This window comes from Notamacropus eugenii, chromosome 6, assembly GCF_028372415.1.
Source record: "Notamacropus eugenii isolate mMacEug1 chromosome 6, mMacEug1.pri_v2, whole genome shotgun sequence".
Classification (NCBI taxonomy): domain Eukaryota; kingdom Metazoa; phylum Chordata; class Mammalia; order Diprotodontia; family Macropodidae; genus Notamacropus; species Notamacropus eugenii.
In genome coordinates, this window is record NC_092877.1 from 34,655,870 (window position 1) to 34,675,959 (window position 20,090).

At 38.9% G+C, this 20,090-nt stretch overlaps 1 pseudogene; it reads left to right on the forward strand.

Annotated features, from left to right (window-relative positions):
• Positions 1-997: 997 nt before the first annotated feature.
• Positions 998-2,342, forward strand: LOC140512759 (ADP/ATP translocase 3-like; annotated as a pseudogene).
• Positions 2,343-20,090: the final 17,748 nt, after the last annotated feature.

A 20,090-nucleotide genomic window follows, 5' to 3' on the forward strand; every position in this document is an offset into this window, starting at 1 on the left:
CCACCCACAGGAGCGGTTCCACCTTAAACCTCAAACCATGCTCTAAAACCATTCTAATTCTGTGGTCTTGAATTCTGAAATCTCCTTCTCTGCTCACCAGTTCCTGTCCTTCTATCTTTTCCTCTACTTCATTCCTCTCAAACAGATACAGCATTTATTAAGCTCTTAATATATTCCAGGCACTACTCAGTACTGAGTCTTTCCAAAATGGTGGTCCAGGAATGGAGTCACCCATCAGGAGAGGAGAGCCTCAGAGTAGAGGGTTCTCCAGAGTGGCAATACAGCAGATAAGAAGGAGAAAGAGTCAGGAGGGACAAACTAAACATCTGTGAGGTGAAGTATGACTGGGATCTTTCCTAAAATGGTTGTCCTAAGAATGGATTCACCAATCAAGAAACTATGCTTCTACATCTACTCCTTATCCTCCATACATCAGCACAAGCTTTTCCTTCTCAGTCTTCTCAGTGTCTTTTGCTGGTTCATACTCCATATCACAAGTAACAGATTTCAAGTATCAGATGATAGCCACAAATCTGTAATCGTCAAAATAATTAGGTACTGGGTAAGAAATAGAGATGGAGAGCAGAGAAGGACATTAGGTATACAAAAAACAGTAGCAAGATGGGCAGTGCAGAGGTTCAGTGGATAGAGTGCCTGGCCCAGAGTCAGGAAACCTCATCTTCCTGAGTTCAAATCTGAACATAGACACCAACTAGCTGTATGACCTTGGGCAAGTCACTCAACCCTATTTGCCTCAGTTTCTTTATCTGTAAAATGAACTGGTAAATACTACAGTATCTTTGCCAATAAAACCTCAAATCAGGTCATGAAGAGTCAGAAATGACTGAAACCACTGAACAACAACCACACACAAAAGCAAATGAGAGCCTTTTGGTCCGAGCTGTAGCAAGGGGCTGTGTGCAGGTGGCAGCGACTTCCCCAGCTTTCGGCCCTCTCTCACCCAGCTTTCTTTCTCCAACTCCAACACCTTCCCCCTTGGTAACCACGATGGAACAGGCCATCCCCTTCACCAAGGACTTCCTGGCTGGTGGCATGGCGGCTGCTATTTCCAAGACCACGGTGGCCCCCATGGAGAGAGTAAAGCTACTACTGCAGGTGCAGCAGATAAGCAGTACAAAGGCATTGTGGATTGTATAGTCCAAATTCCTAAGGAACAAGGGGTGCTTTCCTTCTGGTGGGGTAACTTAGCAAATGTCATCAGATATTTCCCCACTCAGGCCCTTAACTTTGCCTTTGAGGATAAGTATAAGCAGGTGTTTTGGGGAGGAGTGAACAAGCACACACAGTTTTGGAGGTATTTTGCTGGCAATCTGGCCTCTGCTGGTGCAGCTGAAGCCACTTATATCTGCTTTGTCTACCCCTTGGATTTTGCGAGAACCCGTTTGGCAGCTGATGTGGGAAATTTGGCACTGAGAGGGAATTCAAAGGCCTGGGAGACTTCCTTGTGAAAATCACCAAGTCTGATGGAATCCGTGGCTTGTATCAAGGTTTCAATGTCTCAGTGCAGGGTATCATTATCTATATAGCAGCTTACTTTGGCATCTATGATACAGCAAAAGGTATGCTCCCAGATCCCAAGAACGCTCATATTGTGATAAGCTAGCTGGATGATTTCGCAAACAGTGACTGCTGTAGTAGGTGTGGTCTCTTATCCCTTTGATAGAGTAAGGTGGCAAATGGTGATGCAGTCTGGGTGCAAAGGAGCTGATATCATGTACACTGGGACAATTGACTGCTGGAAGAAGATTGCTAAAGAAGAGGGTGGCAAAGCTGTCTTCAAGGGTGCCTGGTCCAATGCTCTTAGGGGCATGGGTGGAGCTTTCGTGCTTGTCCTGTATGATGAATTGAAGAAAGTAATCTAAATACTTCCTAACTAAGGAACCAGTGGATATAGATTATGTAGAATACTTAATCATACTTAGCATTTTGGACTATTGACTTTCAAGAAATTCCTGTTGTCTTTTTATCCAGGCCAGGTCATGTTTGTAGGGGAGCCAGAAAAAGCTCTTAGAAAAAGGGACTCATTTATTGTGATCCATTATGCACACAGTGGAACTGATGATGATTCAGTATATTGATTATTGGTTTTGGGAAAATAACAGTTTCTGTGAGTCCAAGGAGGCAGATCAACTTAGACCATCTAGTTTAAATGCTCTTTTGTAGGACCATAAATTTGTGTTTAAGTATTTATTTTAAAAAATCATGTCTCCCATTTGTACTTAAGCACTATATATACTATTTTGCACAGCTGACTATTTGGCAGTTATGATGATCTGTGTTGGGCATTCTGCTGTTAAACAATAAATGCACAGAAGACTCTAAGAAAAATAAAAGCAAAGGAGAACAGTAACTCAGCTGTTGATAAACCCAAAGATTCCCAGCTATTGGGGGAAAAAACCCATTATGTGACAAAAACTGTTGGAAAAACTGAAGAGTGGTCTGATGATCAGCCATTCAATCAGCACAAGCCCATTCCCACACGTTCATCTCTACCTCTGAGCATCTTTACTTCCCTTCAGAGTTTAACTGAAGTGCCTCCTCTGCCTAGTTTTCTCCAATTATACTGTTCTCACCTTCCTCAAACTTGTGTACAACATTCTTGTCCTTTACTCATTTGCTCACACTTATTTATCAATACTTGTATTTTCTTATCAAGTGTACATGTCACCATGAATGCCAATCCCTCAGTCCCTTTACAGGGCACACCATGGTTCTGACCTCAGTTTCATCCCCTCAGTCTTGATCCTATAATTAGACAGATCAGCTATGCACTGGCTCCACCCTTGAATCTCTGACTCACTTGTTCTGCTGTTTATACTCTGTCAATATTCAACACTGGGTCAGCCCCACCATCTGTCTTCCCAGTTCTTCTTCCCTGGCTACTAAACATGGTAACCTCCAGTGCTTCATCATTCACTCACTTCTTAATCCTTGATAATCTGGCTTTCACCCCCATTTGACTAACACTGCTCTTTCCAAGTTACCAATGATACTTTAATTGCTAAATCTCATGTTTTTTTCTCAGTCCTCATCTTCCTTGACTTCTCTTTAGATCCTCACAGAGTACATCCTTCTCCTTCCTTGTAAGTCTATATTGCCTTCCTTGGCCTCCATGACACTTTTCTTGGTTCTCCTCCTGTATGTCTGACATTCCTTCTCAGTTTATTTTGCTGACTTATAATTCATATCATAAGTAACAGATCTCAAACTATGCTACAAAGCTGTAATCATCAAAACAATTTGGTACGGGGTAAGAAGTAGAGAGGCTGATCAGTGGAATGGATTAGGTATCCAATGGACAGAAGCAAATAAACATAGTAACCTAGCGTTTGATAAATCCAAAAATCTCAGTTATTGGGAAAGAACTCAAGATTTGACTAAAATGGTTGGGAGAACTGGAAAGTAATCTGGCAACTAACCAACCAATCATTCAATATTTATTTAGTGTCTACTCTGTGCCAGGCATTGTACTAAGAGCTAAGGAGAGAAAAAGAGGCAAGAGACAGCCCCTGCCCTCAAGGAATTTATAATCTAATGGCAGAAATGAGGCATAGACCAACTTCTCACACAACATAATAAGTTCAAAATGGGCACATGAATTATATGCAAAGGTAGCATAAATTAGTGGAGCACAGAAGAAATTACCTGTCAGATCCTTGGATAAGAAAAGAGTTCATAACCAAACAAGCAATAAAGAGGTTCACATGAGATAAAATAGATAATTTTGATTACATAAAATTAAAAAGGTTTTATACAAACAAGATCAATGCAACTAAAATTAAAAGAAAATTAGGAAACTGCGAAAATATCTTTGCAAGTTTCCCTGCTAAAGATCTCATTTCTAAAATATAGAGAGAACTGAATCATATTTATAGGAGTTATTCCCCAGTGGATAAATGATCAAAGGATATGGATAGGCACTTTTCAAAGGAGAGATCCAAGCTATCAATAGCCATATGAAAAAATTCTCTAAACCACTAATAATTAGAGAAATACAAATTAAAGCCATTCTCCCCCATCAGATTAGCTAAGATAACAGAAAAGGAAAATTATAAATGCTGAAGGGGATGTAGGAAATGAAGTCTATTAATGCATTGTTGGTAGAGTTGTGAACTAGTCCAACCATTCTGGAAAGCAATTTGGAACTATACCCAAAATGCAATGCCACTACTAGGTCTATACCCAAAAGAGATTAAAGAAAGAGGAAAAGGACCCAAATGCACAAAAAATATTATATGACAGTGCTTTTTGTGGTGGCAAAGAATTGGAAACTGAGGGCATGCCTACCAGTTGGGGAATGGCCAAACAAGTATAGGGATGTGATAGAATGCTTATTGTGCTATCAGAAATGATGGAGATAGTTCCAGAAAAACCGTGAAGACCAGTATGAACTGATATAAATGGAAAGGAGCAAAATTAAAAGGACAGTTGACACAGTAATAGCAACACTGTAAGGATAATCAACTGTGAAAGACAGTAACTAATCAACACGATGACCCATCACAGTTCCAAAGGACTTGTGAAGATGCTATCCACCTCCAGACAGAGAGCTGGTGTGGATTGAAGCAAGTTTTCTTCTTTTTTATTTTTTCTTGCTTCCTTCCTTCCTGGAACATTGGTAATGTGGAAATGGGTCTTGCATGACACATTTATATTTGTAATGGGATTTTATTTTTCTTGCCTTCTCAATGAGTTCAGGAGAGAGAGAATTTGGAACTAAAAGTAAAATTTTGAAAAAATGAAGGAACATAATCCATTTCATAACCCTCTACTGGGGGTTTCCCACAAGGCTTCTTCTCTTCTTTCCCTACACTCTTTCCCTTAGAGATCTCCTTGGTTCTCAATGTTTGTTGGCAGATAAGACGACTGAGGTGGGAAGAGACAGGAGGAAGGATGGAGATCAAGGGAATAGGTTTTCTTAGTGAAAAAATGGAACAAATGGATGAAGAGGCTGAAAAATTTTGAAGGGTCTAGGAGAGCTGCTGAGTCAATTCATATTAAATGGCCTCTATCTTGTAAGCAAAGAAGCTGGCAGCCAAGTGGTGCAGTGGGTAGGAAGCTGGTCAAAATCAGATTCAAACACTACCCCAGGCACCTACCAGCTGCGTGACTTTGAACAAACCAATGAAACTCTCTCAGCCTCAGTTACCTAATCTGTAAAATGGGGGTGGAGGGTGGTGATAATAAAAGCACCTGCCGCCTAGGGCTGTGGTGAGGGTCCAATAAGACAATACAGGTAAGGCACTTTGCAAACCTCAGAGAGCTAAATGAATGCTATTATGATTCAGTTATTTATTGTCGGTGGAGGGTAGGGACACTGAGGGGGGAAGAGAGAGGAGAAAACTTGAAGTGGATTTTGTGGACAATAAGGTGGGAGTCAGCCAAGGGTATGGGGCATCTAGGTGGTCCATCTTTGCCTCAGCTCCTCATCTAAAAAATGGGAGCACGATGGAGAGGGAAATGACAAATTATTCCAGTATCTTCACCAAGAAAACCCCATGAATAAAAGTCCATGGGGTCACATAGAATGGGACATGCCTGAACAACAGTTATATATTTGGGGGGAGCAGCTAGATGGTGCCATGGATAGAGCACTGAGTCTGGAGTCAGGAAGACTTGAGTTCAAATCCAATTTCAGACACTTACTAGCTGTGTGACCCTGGCAAGTCACTTTGCCTCCGTTTCCCCATTTATAAAATAAGCTGGAGAATGAAATGGCAAACCACTCCAGTCAGTATCTTTGCCAAGAAAACCCCAAATGGGGTCATGAAGAGTCAAACATGACCGAAACGACGGAATGACGACAACCAAGAGTGGAATAGGATTGCAAAGAGTCAGCGAGGGCTCCTGCTGAGGTTGTGTGCCATGCAATTCCAGTGAACAGTCAGCAGCATTTTGTGACATTTTCCATCCAAGCTCAGCAGCCTAGACTCAGGGCTGGAGAAACTGGAGGCTCCAGATTGCTCAGCATTGTGGGTTGGCAGGACATTGCCAGGAACATTGATAGATTGAGGGCATGAGGAATTCCCAGATGTTGACTAATAATTCTTCCTCTTAGTTACTGGTAATAGGAGAGGCTGGGGCTGTAGCAGAAAAAGAGCTGATGGAGGAATCACAAGACCTGGGTTTGATTCCCAGCTCTTGTGCTTACTAGCTGTGTGACTGTGGGTAAATTAATTTATCCTCTCTGGTTTCCTTATTTTTTTTTAAGGGGGGAGTGGTGGTAAAATAATGTGGTCCAGAGGAAAAGGCAACAGATTTGAAGTTTTCACTTCCACCGCTGGTAGTCTCTGCAGCTAGTTACTTGTATGACTCTGGGCAAGTCATTTCCCTCTGGGCTTCAGTTTCTTCCTCTGTCAAAGGAGGTGATTGGACTAAATGTTGTCTGAGGCTCCTTCCCACTTAGAATTTGTTATCCTATCCCTTGTCCTACCTTTCTGACAGGTCAAAGGAGAAACTGTAAATGAAAGAGCTTTGGGAATGGGGAGTGAAAAATCTCCACTATAGTTTCTGAGAGACAAAAGAATTCCTGGAGGAGGACAGAGTCCCCTTCTAGGTCCCGGTTCAGGTGAAACATTTCCCATTTCCAGGTTGTTTCTAATACTCCATTACTAACACACAGCAGGTGCTTAATAAACGCTCCAATTCAGTTGCAAACAGCAGGATCCCTGGGCTCCCAGAAAAGTGCTTCTTTTCATCTCTGTCAGGAGTAACCATGACAACTAAGTACCACTGGGTAGCTCAGATGGACCAGGAATATTTTCCACCTTGTAAGGGAAACAAAGCCCCTCTCTGGGCTGCTATATTTATCCTCTGTTTATGTTGGCAACGGGAGGGCTGGACGATTTGAAGATGAATGTGTCCTTAGGCTGGCTTTGATTCTGGGCCATGGCCCAGGGGCTGCCAACACAGGAAGGAAAAAGCCCATCTTATTCTGTGTGTGTATGTCTAAGAACCCCAAAGTTTCATCTTCACTGGGGTCCCAACTATGGCAGGCCCCTAGGCACTGGGGCCCCTTAGCCTCCTTACAGGAACAAAGCCACCATTTCCCTAGTGATTGAAAGTTTCCAATGAGCTTTCCTCACAGCAGCCCTGGGAGATGGGCAGAGAGTACAAACCTGATTAGCCATGATTTATAGACTCCATTCAGCTCAAGAAATATTTATGTCAGTGTCGGCTGTGACAGGCAATCACACCACTCGAAGGAGGTTGGATACAGAAAGAAGGATCTCATAGACACCAGAACATTCATAGCAACACTCTTTGTTGTAGCAAAAGCACCAAACAAAACAAAAATGGAAACGAAGTAGGGGCCATCAGTAAGGAATGGCTAAGCAGATTGTAGTATGTGAAGGTGGTGTAATATTATGCTGTAAAAGATAATTTGTAGAATCCCAAAGAGATCATAAAAACGGGGAAGGGTCCCACATGTACAAAAATATTTATAGCAGCTCTCTTTGTAGTTGCCAAAAACTGGAAATCAAGGGGATGCCCATCAATTGGGGAATGGCCGAATACATTATGGTATATGAATGTAATGGAGTACTATTGTGCCATAAGAAATGATGAACAGGAAGACTTCAGAGAGGCCTGGAAGGACTTATGTGATCTGATGCTGAGTGAAAGGAGCAGAACCAGGAGAACTTTGTGCACAGCAACGACCACAGTGTGTGAGAGTTTTTTTCTGGTAGACTTGGAACTTCATAATAACACAAGAACTTAAAAAAAAAAATTCCCAATGGTTTTCTAAGGTAAAATGCCTTCCACACTCAGAGAAAGAACTATGGAATTCATTCGCAGAATGTAGCAGATCATGTTTGTGTGTGTGTGTGTTTTGATTTGTTATATGATTTCTTCCATTTATTTTAGTTCATCTACATAGCATGACTATAGTGAAAACGTATTCAATAGGAAAGTAATGTAGATCCTATATGCCATCTTGGGGAGGGAGGAGGGTGGGGGGGGTAGGTGTGGGGGTTAAAAATCTAAGTTTTATGGTAGTGATTGTAGAACATCAAGAAAAATAAATAAAGAAAATTTAAAAAAAAGAAAAGAGAAAAATAATAATATGTAGAATGCTGAGCAACTGTGTGACTAGGAAAATCACCTAATGTCTTTCTGCCTCAGTTTCCTCTTCTATAAAATGGGGATTACCATACCACTTACCTCACAGCTAAAATACTCTGTGAATTTTACCTACATTATTATTATTGTACAGTAGAGAAGGCAATGGTTTTGGTGTCAAAGGGTTCAAACCTCACCTTGGCTACTTGTTAGTTATGTGACTTTGGATCACTTAACCTAACACTGGGCCTCAGTTTCTTGAGGGGATTTGACTCGATGGTCTTTTAAGATCTCTTTCTGATGTTCTAGACTTAAAAACTCTACCTCCTCTACTGCTGGCTCATCCTGGAATATCCCTTAGCATCTAGGGCCTCCTAACCCTGGACCATCCTATTATCTTTTTGGTAAGATAGCTTTCTCACCCTAGACTATCCTCTGCAAGGTCTGCCCCTCTTCTCCTATTGGTAACTTCCTCCAGGAGTCCCCATTTTGTGGAGATACCCAGGGCAGTCCATCTTCATTTCCTTTCTGGGCCTGTTCCAGAGCACTGGAATTTCAAAATTATACCCCTATACCAGGTACCTTCATCCCTCCAACTCCAACATTTCAGCCTTTTTTGTGTGTTGTCTTCCTACATCAGAAGGTGAGGTCCTTGAGGGTCAGGTTGTCTGTCCTTCTGCTTGTATTTGTATCCTCAGCACGTAGCACAATGCCTTAAGCACAGCACTTAACACAGTAAAGGCTTAATAAATGATTCCTTCCCTCCTTCCTTTTCTTCCCTCCTTTTTTCTTTCCCTCCTTCTTTCCTTCCTTCCTTCCTTCCTTCCTTCCTTCCTTCCTTCCTTCCTTCCTTCCTTCCTTCCTTCCTTCCTTCCTTCCTTTCTATCTTCCTTCCTCCCTTCCTTCTTTCCTCATTTTTAGGCTGAGGGGATTACTGAATGATCTCTAAGGTCACTTATAACTAAGTCTATGGATTAATGAAGCATTTATTAGGTGTTTACTATGTACAAAGCACTTTGCTAAGTACTGGGGACACAAATAGAAGAGTAGGACAGTCCTTGCCCTCAAGGAGCTCCCACGCTAATCTATGATCCAGTCCAGGACTGTAGGTCCAGAACAGTAACCCTGAGATATAAATCATCAAAACCAGAAGAGACTTGGAGGTCATCGAATCCAACTCCAGATTACAGAGGAGGAAACAGACCCAAGGAAAGGAAGAAACTTTACCAGGTCCACCCAACGAATAAGGATTACTCAACAGACACTCTAGTCACATGACCTATAGGGGGAAAGGAGAAGGGGGCAGGATTGGTCAAAACTGATTTCTTTGGTATAAGCCTTGCTTTGGTTTGGTCTTGAACAGTTTACCTACTGACTCCTACCCCAAACAAGCTCCTCTCCCTGGGATTTGGGTCTTGACGAAGTCCAGAGCCTATATGGGAAATCTTAATCTTTTGGGAGGTCATAGACCTTTAGAGTGTATGGACCCCTTCTTATAATCCTGTTTTGAAATGTATAAAATAAAATACTAAAGATTTCAAAGGAAACAGATTATATTGAAATACAACTATCAAAATATTTTTTAAAGGTCATGCCCAGCTGCTATAGATGAAGGATTTACATCAAGTTGTAAGTGCTGCAGGCACCCATGACTGGTGAAGCCATCTTTGAGCTTGAGCCTATGATGGCTCCCATGGGCTCCAGATCTGGGCATGGATGCCAGGGGCTGAGTGGCTTCCTCTTTCAGCTCAGTCTGACCACTGAAGCTTCTCCCCTCAGACCCTCAGCTTGGTCTTCTTGTTTTTGTCTTTGCAAGGCTCATGAACACTGAAAATGACAGTTGTTGGATGGGGCTTGGATGAGGTGGGATGAGGCAGGGATGGGGAGGAGAGTCTCCTCGGATGTCCCTCTGTGAATGAAATGATGCAAGGGGATTCTGAGCTCAGAGTAAACACAGCCTCCATACATGCCTGGGGCTAGAAACACAAGTGGACTTATGAATCATCACCTTTGGCTATGGTGAGTAATCAAACTTATCAAGCCACAGAAATGACATCATATGTTTTCTTAGTAGGGATCCTCTTCCCCTGACTTGTCCCCAATCTTTCCCTGCATTTGTGTGTGGTTTGTCCTTCGTTCTCGAAGAGGACCAAGACATCAGGAAGATGATACTATGACTTGCAAATGAATTGGATTTAAGTGAGGCAGGGCTGTGCAAAATCACCAACCTCACTTTCTCCTCCAGAGCCATCTGGGTGCAGTGGCCAGATACAGATCAGGACAACTGGAGATGGCTCAACTCCATTACATTAATAAAGAAGGAGCAGTAGCTTTGGAAGAATGGAATCTGATCTGATTCTGGATCTGATCTCAGGACTCCTAGGTTCTTATCCCAGCATTCCCACTGATTGACTGTTGCTGAATTGAATGCAATTGATGAAGGACCCCTTGGGGAACAAATAGCAAGAATCCTGGGTTTTAAGCAAGCCTGTTTTCAATCTCTAAACTATAGTAACCATGACAACTGGGTACCATTAGGTATCTAAGACAGAGAGGGAACAATTTCCACTTTGCAAGGAAAACAAAGCCACATTTTGGGCATCTCTAGTTAGGAACATAGATTTAGAGGGAGAAGGTGCCATAGAGATCATGGAGTCCAACCCCCTCCATTTACAGGTGAGGCAACCGAGGTCCAGAAAGGTTAAGTGATTGACTTAATGTCACACATCTAGTAGGTGGCAGAAGCAGATCTCTTACCCAGCATCTCTTACTCTAAATCTGAGGGTGGTTGCTGAGTAGGGAAAGGGAAGGAAGAGAATAAGCATTTACATAGTACCTACTGCATATAGGCACTGTTAAGTGCCATGAAACTGCATGGGTACATATACTATATCATATTATATATTAAATATATTATATATGCACACATACACACATGTATGTATGTGTGTATAGTAGAACCTCAGTTTACGAGTAACCTGGTTTATGTATGCTTTGCTGGATGAGGAAATATTTTTCACAAAATTTGTCTTGCAGGATAAACAAAAATTTGCAGTATGAACGTTAAAATTTTTTTGAAAAACTTCACCCAAATAAGGCTGTAGCAATGAGAGCCACAAATATTTTTGAACAATAATTCAACATCACATTTCCATGCCATCGTAAAAATCATCAAAAACAAGTGTGTGTTAGATTCCTAGTCAGAAGTAAATGTTAAAGAAAAAAAATCAGTGAGTCAAAACATGAAAGCGATTCTAAGAAACGAAAAATAAGTGAAGGCAGCAGTGTTAGTCTTACTTTTAGTAAAAGGAGCATAAGAGAGAACATTCCTGACGTTGAAATCCTCGATGTTCTCAAAGAAGGAGATTCTCCTTTCAAGCGATAACCCTTCTTCCTTCTCCTCCTCCTCCCTCTCATCTCCCTCACGCCAGTCACAATTCTTCTCAAAGGTAAAGTATAGGTTAATTTATTTTATTTTCAGTTTATATTGTGTACTAATTGCTATTGTATTTCAGGTGCATTAGGGACCAAAAGCTTACTTAAAATTATAAATAATTATTTTTATATGAATATTCTTGGGGATGTGGTGCCGATCATACAACTTTACATTATTTCCTATGGGAAAATTTGCTTTGCAATACGAATAAATCGTATGATGAACAGAATCTCAGAACAAATCAAATTCATAAACCGAGGTTCTACTGTGTATCTATATTGCTGTCAAGGACACTCCCAGGAACCTCGATTTCATCCTCTACTCCACTCCTCATTCACCCTCACCCCACATATCCAAGAGTTGTCCAGTGCTTCTTAAACTTTTTCCACTCATGACCCCTTCAGTGCTTCTTAAACTGTGGGCTGTAGTTTAAGAAGCACTGCAATTCATAACATTTCTCCTTTATGTCCCCTTCTCTCCACTCTCACAGTTTAGATTAAACCCTGATTTAGACGATCAACAACTTGCTCCTAAGCTATTCTAATAGCCTTCTGTTTGGTCTGGTTGATGTCTCTGCATATACAATGCTCGATTTGGCAATTTAAGCCTGTTTACAATCTATTTTCTTCCCACTTTTCCAATCATATGTTGTACCCCTTTCTATATTCTCTACAATGATCTCTTTACTGAAAAATCCAGTGGTTTTTTTCTTAGTACTCAATCCTTCCTGATCTAGTGTGTGGAAGGATTGCAGCTAGGTTGGCAGAGATTGGATAGAGAGCTGGGTTCAGGAAGACCTGACTACAAACCCTACTTTAGACACTGACTGGCTGTGTGCTCTTCCCCCTACCCACAAATCACTTCATCTATAATGGGGCAAGCCCACTCACCTACTTTACTGGATCATTATGAGGATCTAGTGAGATAACATATGTAAAATGTTATATAAATTATTAACATTGTCTACTCTCCCTGTATGGATTTTTTTTCTTCCCTGGGTTTTCATGATATTTGCCTTTCCTAGTTCTCCTCTCACCTGTCAGACAGATTTTTTTAGTCTCTTTTGTAGGATTATCTTCTTTTCTGCCTTTCCTTCTCTCCTCTCCAACCAGACCTCTGTCCTACACCCTCTTTTTCTCTTGGTGATCTCTTCAGCTCTCGTGGGATCAACTTTCATCACTAGACACATAACTCCTACATTTACTTACATGTATATTCTTTTCTTTCTCCTAAGTTCCAATGGCACATCTCCAAATGCCTACAGGACACCTTCACTTGGATGTCTCCAAGGCATCTCCCATTCAACATGTCAAAAACAGAACCCACTTCCATTCCTCCTAAGGCCAATCCATCTCTTAACCTCCATATTATTGTTGAGACTGTCACCATCCTTCATAGCCTAGGAGTTATCCTTAACTTTTCATTCTCATACATGCTTTCTCTTTCCCCTACTCCCATACTCAATGCACTGCCAAGTCTCGTAGATTCTACCTCTTCAACATCTTTCATATTTGTTCTTTCCACTTATACCATAGCCTCCTAAATTGGGGCACCCATCACTTCTGCAATCTTCTATTACATCTGTGCCTTAACTGGTTTCCTCACACCCAATCTCATTCACCTCCAGTTCTTCTACAAAGCTGCCAAACTGATATGGCTAATGCCCAGGTATGACCATGGCATTTCCCTCCTCAAGAAGCTTGTTGTAGCTCCCTATTGCCTCTAAAATAAAATGCATGCCCTTCTCCTTGTCATTTAAAGTCCATAATCTTGCTGCCCTTTTGTAAAACAGATTGATTACATATTATTCTCCCTTAGAATCTGCTCTCTTTACTTCTGTCTCTATTTTTCTTCAAGTCTCTTCTCATGCCTTCTCCTACAAGAGTCCTTTCTGATTGTCCCAACTGTTAATACCCCATGATCCCCACTCAATATTTATTTTGTACATATCCTGTATTTACTGATTTCCTCATTGAATCAAATTGATTTAAGGTCCATCAAAACATACAAAATACTTTTTGTCTCCAGAACTGCTAATTGTCCAGTAATATAGTAATACAGGCAAATTATTATTTGGGGAACAATACATTTCTGAAAATTAATTTTTATTTATTTAATTAGATATTTTTTAGTTAAATGTAAAAAAAATTAACAATTTTTTTTAAACTTTTGAGTTCCAAATTCTCTCCCCACTTTTTGAGGAGACAATCACTTTGATTTTGATTATACATGTGGTCATGCAAAACATTTCCATATTAGCCATGTTGCAAAAGAAAACACAAAGAAAATTAAATAACAAAAATATTTTTAAAACTTTTTTTCAAGTAAACTTTATTCTACATCCAGAATTCCTCAGTTCTCTCTCTGGAGTTGGGTGGCATCTTTAATACCACCATTAAATGGGTCTTTTCGAATTGTCAGGGATCACTGTTTAGATAAGTCTTTCACAGTAAATCATCTTTACAATATTGCTCTTATTCTATACAATTTTCTCCTGATACTGCTCATTTGACTTTGCATCATTTCATATAAGTCTTCCCAGGTTGTTCTGAAACCAGCCTACTCATCATTTCTTATAGCATAATAGTATCTACCACAATCATATACTATAACTTGTTCAGCCATTCTCAAGCTGATGGTCCTTGATTTCCAGTTGTTTGCCACCACAAAAAGAGCTGCTATAAATATTTTTGCACAACTAGGTCCTTTTCCCTTTTTCTTTTTTATCTCTTTGGGATACAGATGTCACAGTGGTATTGCTGGGTCAAAGGTTAAGGGTCAGTTTTATAGCCCTTTGGGCATAGCTTCAAATTGTTCTGCAGAATGGTTGGTTCACAACTTCACCCACAGTATATTAGTGTCCAAAATTTTTCACATTCCCTCCAGCTTTTGTCAGTTTCCTTTTGTGTCATGCTAGTCAATCTGATAGGTGTGAGGTGGTACCTCAGAGTTGTTTTAGTTTTCATTTTTCTAATCAGCAGTGATCTAGAGCAGTTTTTTCATGTGACTCTTGATAACGTTGATTTCTTCTTCTGAAAACTGCTTGTTCACATCCTTTGACCATTAGTCAACTGGGAAATAGCTATTGTTTTTATAAATTTGGCTCACTTCCATATATTTGCAAAATGAGAACTTTATCAGAGAAACTAATTACAAAATTTTTTCCTGGTTTCCTGTTTTCCTTCTAATTTTGGCTGCATTAGTTTTGTTTGTGCAAAAGCTTCTTAACATCACATAATCTAAATTATCTACTTTGCTTGCCACAATTTCCTCTATCCTTTGTTTGGTCATAAATGCTTCTCTTATCCATAGATCTAACAGGTAAACTCTCCTAATTTACTTATGATATCACCCTTTGTGTCTAAATCATGTATCCATTTTGAGCTTATCTTGGTATATGAGGTAAAATAGTAGTTTATACCTACTATCTTCCAAACAGCTTTCCAGTTTTCCCAGAAATTTTTGTCAAATATTGAGTTCTTACCCCCAAAGTTTATCAAACAATAGATTACCACAGTTCTTTGCTCATATATTGTCTATCTAATCTATTCTCCTGATACATCACTGTATTTTTTAGCCAATACCAGATTGTTTTGATGTTTACCACTTTGCAATATAGTTTGAAATCTGGAATTGTTAGGCCACCTTCCTTAACATTTTTTTCATTGATTCCCTTTGTATTCTTGACCTTTTGTTCTTCCAGATGAATTTTGTTATTACTTTTTCTAGCTCTATAAAATAATTTTTGTTAGTTTGATTGGTATGGTACTGAATAAATAAGAACATTTTAAATTTATTGTCATTTTAATTATATTGATTTAGCAATTAATATTTCTCTGTCTTTATTTGTGTGAAGTGTTTTGTAATTACGTTCATATAATCCCTGGGTTTGTCTTGGCAGGAAGACTCCCAAGTATTTTAAATTGCCTGTAGTTATTTTTAATGGCATTTCTCTCTAGGTTTTCTTGCTGGACTTTGTTAGTAATATATAGAAATGCTGGTGATTTATGTGAGTTTATTTTATGTCTGGCAAATTTGCTGAAGCAGTTAAATGTTTCAACTAGGCTTTTTGGTTCTAAGTATACCATCATATCATCAACAAAGAGTGATAATTTTGTTTTCTCATTACCTATTTTTATTCTTTCTATTTTTTCTTGTCTTATTACTATAGCTAGCATTTCTAGTTCAATATTGAATAGTAGTGGTGATGATGGATATCTTTGCTTTACTCCTAATCTTGTTGGAAAGGCTTCAAGTTTATCCCCGTTACAGATAATGCTTGCTTTTGGTTTTAGATAGATACGTTTATCATTTTAAGCAAGGTTCCACTAATTCCTATCTTTTCTAGTGTTTTTAATAGGAATGGGTGTTATATTTTGTCAAAGGCTTTTTTCTGCATCTACTGATATAATCTCACAATTTTTGTTGTTGTTTTTGATATGGTCAATTATGCTGATAAATTTTCTAATATTGAACCTAATATTGAACCCAGCCCTGTATTCCTCGTATAAATCCCACCTGGTCATAGTCTATGATTTTTGTGATACATTGTTTTAATCTCTTTGCTAATATTTAATTTAAAATTTTTGCATCAGTATTCATTAAGGTACTTGGTCTATAGTTTTTTTTATCTACTTTTGCTCTTCCTAGTTAAGGTATCAAAACTATATTTGTGGCATAAAAGGAATTTTGTAGGAACTCTTTACCTATTTGTTCAAAGAGTTTATACAGTGCTGGAATTAATTGTTCATTAAGTGTTTAGTAGAGTTCAATGTGAATCCATCTGATTCTGAGGACTTTTTCCTCAGGAACCTCATCCATGGCTTGTTCAATTTCTTTTTCTAAGATAGGCTTATTTAAGGAGCCTATTTCCTCTTCTGTTAATCTGGGCAGTTTATATTTTTGTAAATATTTATCCATTTTACTTAGGTTGTCAGTTTTACTGGCATATAACTCCTGATAATTGCTTTAATTTCATCTTCATTGTTGATGCATGTACTCTTTTTTATGCTAATAATTTGGTTTTTGTTTTTCTTTTTTAAATTAAATTAACCAAAGGTTTATCTATTTTGTTGGTTTCTTCCTAAAATCAGCTTCTAGGTTGTTGTTGTTTCAACTAGTTCAATTTTTTAAAGCTTTCATTTCTATTAATCTCTCCTTTGATTTTCAGGATTTCCATTTTGGTGTTTAATCAGGGATTTTAAATTTATTCTTTTTTTAGTTTTTTTTTAGATGCATGCCTAATTTATTGATGCGCTTTTTCTCTCTCCTACTGATGTACACACTTAGAAATATACATTTTTAACCTAAGTACTGCTTTGATTGCATCCTACAAATTTTGGAATGTTGTCTCATTGTTATTCTCTTTAATGAAATTATTGTTTCTATGATTTGTTCTCTGACCCACTTATTCTTTACTTTCCAACTAACTTTTAATCTATGCTTCCACAGTCCTTTATTAGATGTATTTTTTATTACATTATGTGTTTGAAGAAGGTGCATTTAATATTTCTGCTTTTCTGTATTTGGTTGTTGAGTTTTTAATGCCTTAATATATGATCAGTTTTTGTGAAGGTGCCAGTTACAGTTGAGAAAAGGTAGATTCCTTTCTATTCCCATTCAGTTTTTTTTTCCCCAGAGGTCTATTATATCTAATTTTTCTAAGTTTTCTATTTAACTCCTTAACTTTTTTCTTATTTATTTTAAGGTTAAATTTATCTAGCTCTGAGAGGGGAAGGTGGAAGTCCCCTCCTAATATAGTTTTACTGTTTATTTCCTCCTGAAATTTAACTTTTCCTTTAAGAATTTAGATGCTGTATCATTTAATACATACCTATTTGGTATTGGTATTACTTCATTGTCTGTGGTTCCTTTTAGCAAAATGTAATTTTTCTGTTCAGCCTTTTAAATTAGGTCTGCTTTTGCTTTTGCTTTATCTGAGATCATGATTGCTAACCCTGCTTTTTTTTTTTTTTTTTTTTTTTTTACTACGGATGAAACATAATAGATTCTGCTACAACTCCCTACTTTAACTGTGTGTGTGTGTGTGCATCTTGTTTCAAGTGTGTTTCTTGTTTTAAAAAAACCAATATATTGTTGGATTTTGGTTTCTATTCCATCCTGCTAGTCACTTCCTTTTATGGGTGAATTCATTCCATTCACATACACAGTTATGATAACTAAGTGTGTATTTCTCTTCATTCTATTTTCTTCTGTTTATCCTTCTCTCTCTTTTTATCCTATCCCTCCTCTAAAGTCTTTTTTGCTTCTGATCACTGCCTCCCTTAATCTGTTCTCCCTTTTATCACTTCCCCTTTCTCTTATCCTCTTCCCTTTCTATTTTCCTACTGGGTAAGATAGATTTCTATTACCAATTAAATATGTGTGTATGTATGTGTGTGTGTGTGTATGTGTGTGTGTATTTCCTTTTGCAGCCAAAATTTCCAATTTGAACCAATTAAATAACCAATTTAATCCTTCCCTAGATATTGCTCACAAGGCAGTCCTGTGTGGTGCCTAGCACTGGATTACTAGTCACAGGATGAGGTTAGGATTGTTTCTTGGGGTATCTTAGGGGTGTCTCTTAGGGTTTTCTTCTGGGGATAGAGTCAAAATGGAGTAGAGAAGCACTCTACCAAGTTCTCCCAATATTCCCCTCCATACAACTTTAAAATAATGCCTCAAATTGAATTCTGGTGTGGCAGAGCCAACAAAAGACCAAAGTGAAACATTCTTCCAGCCCAAAACAACAAAGGAGATTAGAAAGAGAGACCTATGACGTGGGGTCTCAGCCTAGAGCCCTCATGAATGAAACATCAGTGATGAGACTGGGTGGTGGAGACAGAAGTAGCAGCAGCTTAGGGAGTTTCTAAGCCAGGGAGAGTAAGGGAACCTGGCAACTCGTTTGAAAGAGACTACAGAGTATCCCCTGTGCTAGCACTGGACTTTGGACCAGACACTGTTTGGTAACTCCATTGCCTATATCTACTTCTAGGTCACAGTTCAAGGGCAAAAAAGAGTGGAAACCCTTCGGGCAAGAATTACACACATCCCCATCCCCACACTCACATACCCCCACCATCAGCATCCCTACATGAAGCAACAAATAGATCACTGAGAGAGAAAAGAAAGGGCTTGGAATATGCCCAACCTAGTAGGTGGTTTTAGATAAGAAATAAATAAATCCACCATAAATATACCCCTATAGCTTCTCTCCTAGGTAGAGACATAATAAACTTCCATAGAGCAAAGCAAAGGGCTCCTGACAGTTCTTACAACCCAGGGTTGCCCTCAATTTGAAATTTGAATAAGTTTCTTATATATTTTGGAAATTACTTTTATCAGAGATACTTGCTGCAAAGATTCTTCTCCCTTCCCCCACTCTCCCCCCACCCCCTATCTCCACAATTATGTTTTCCTTGTAGGATTTCATCAAATTCATAGAGAATTAGGATTGGAAGGAAACTTTGAGAATCATAAGAACACTTTCTAGAGTTAGAAGAGAACTTGGAATTCATCTAATCTACCCCCTCACTTTTATAGATGAGGAAATTGAGACCCAGAGAACTTCAGTTCCAAAATATAAAAGAAACTTATTCAAACTTCAAATTGAGGATCATGCCCCAATATATAAATTATCAAAGGATATGAACAGTCCATTTTCAAAAGCAGAAATCCAAGTTTTTAATAATCACATAAAAATGTTCCAAATCATTACTAATTAGAGAAATGCCTATTACATCATCTATGAGTTTTCATTTCACATCCATCAGACTGGCAAAGAGGACAAGGGGAAAATTATAAATGGAGAGGCTGAGAGAAAATGGGCACACTAATGCACTGTTAGTGGAGTTGTGAATTGGTGCATATATTCTGAAAAGCAATTTGGAATTAAGCTCCCAAAGTTATTAAAGTTTGCATAGAATTTGATCCAGCTATGAAAGAGATGAAAAAACCTGATGTGCAAAACCCCATATATGCAAAAATATTTATTAGCAATTCTTTTGTAGTAGCAAAAAAAATGGAAACTAAAGGGGTGCTCACCGATTGGGAAATGGATGGACAAATTAGGGTATTTGATGGTAATGTCATATTACTGCACTATAAGAGAAGACAAACAATTTCAGAAGAAACTGGGACTATATCTATGAATTAATGCAGGTTAAAGTCAGCAGAACTAGAACAATTTTATTCAATGCAACATTATCAAGAAAAATAATGTTCAGGTTTTTAGAATTCTCATCAATGCTAAGATTCCAGAGGATGATTGAATGTAAAGGGTGTTAGGACTTGAGGGACATGGGGGGTAGGGTAGGGTTAGAGAAAATTATTGGTTTTTAGGCTGGGTAACATGGGACTATGGTACTGCCACCAAGTGAAACAGGGAAGTTTTCTAGACATGAGAAGGGAGGTTTGAGAGGGAAAATGATTTAGTCATTTGGGTTCATGTTGAGTTCCAAGGACATCCCCAGTGGAGTTGCCCAACAGGCATTTGGAAATACAGGACTGCAGTCCTGGGGAAGACTGGAACTGAATCTGAGAAGATTTAGCATCAGCTCACACATACAAA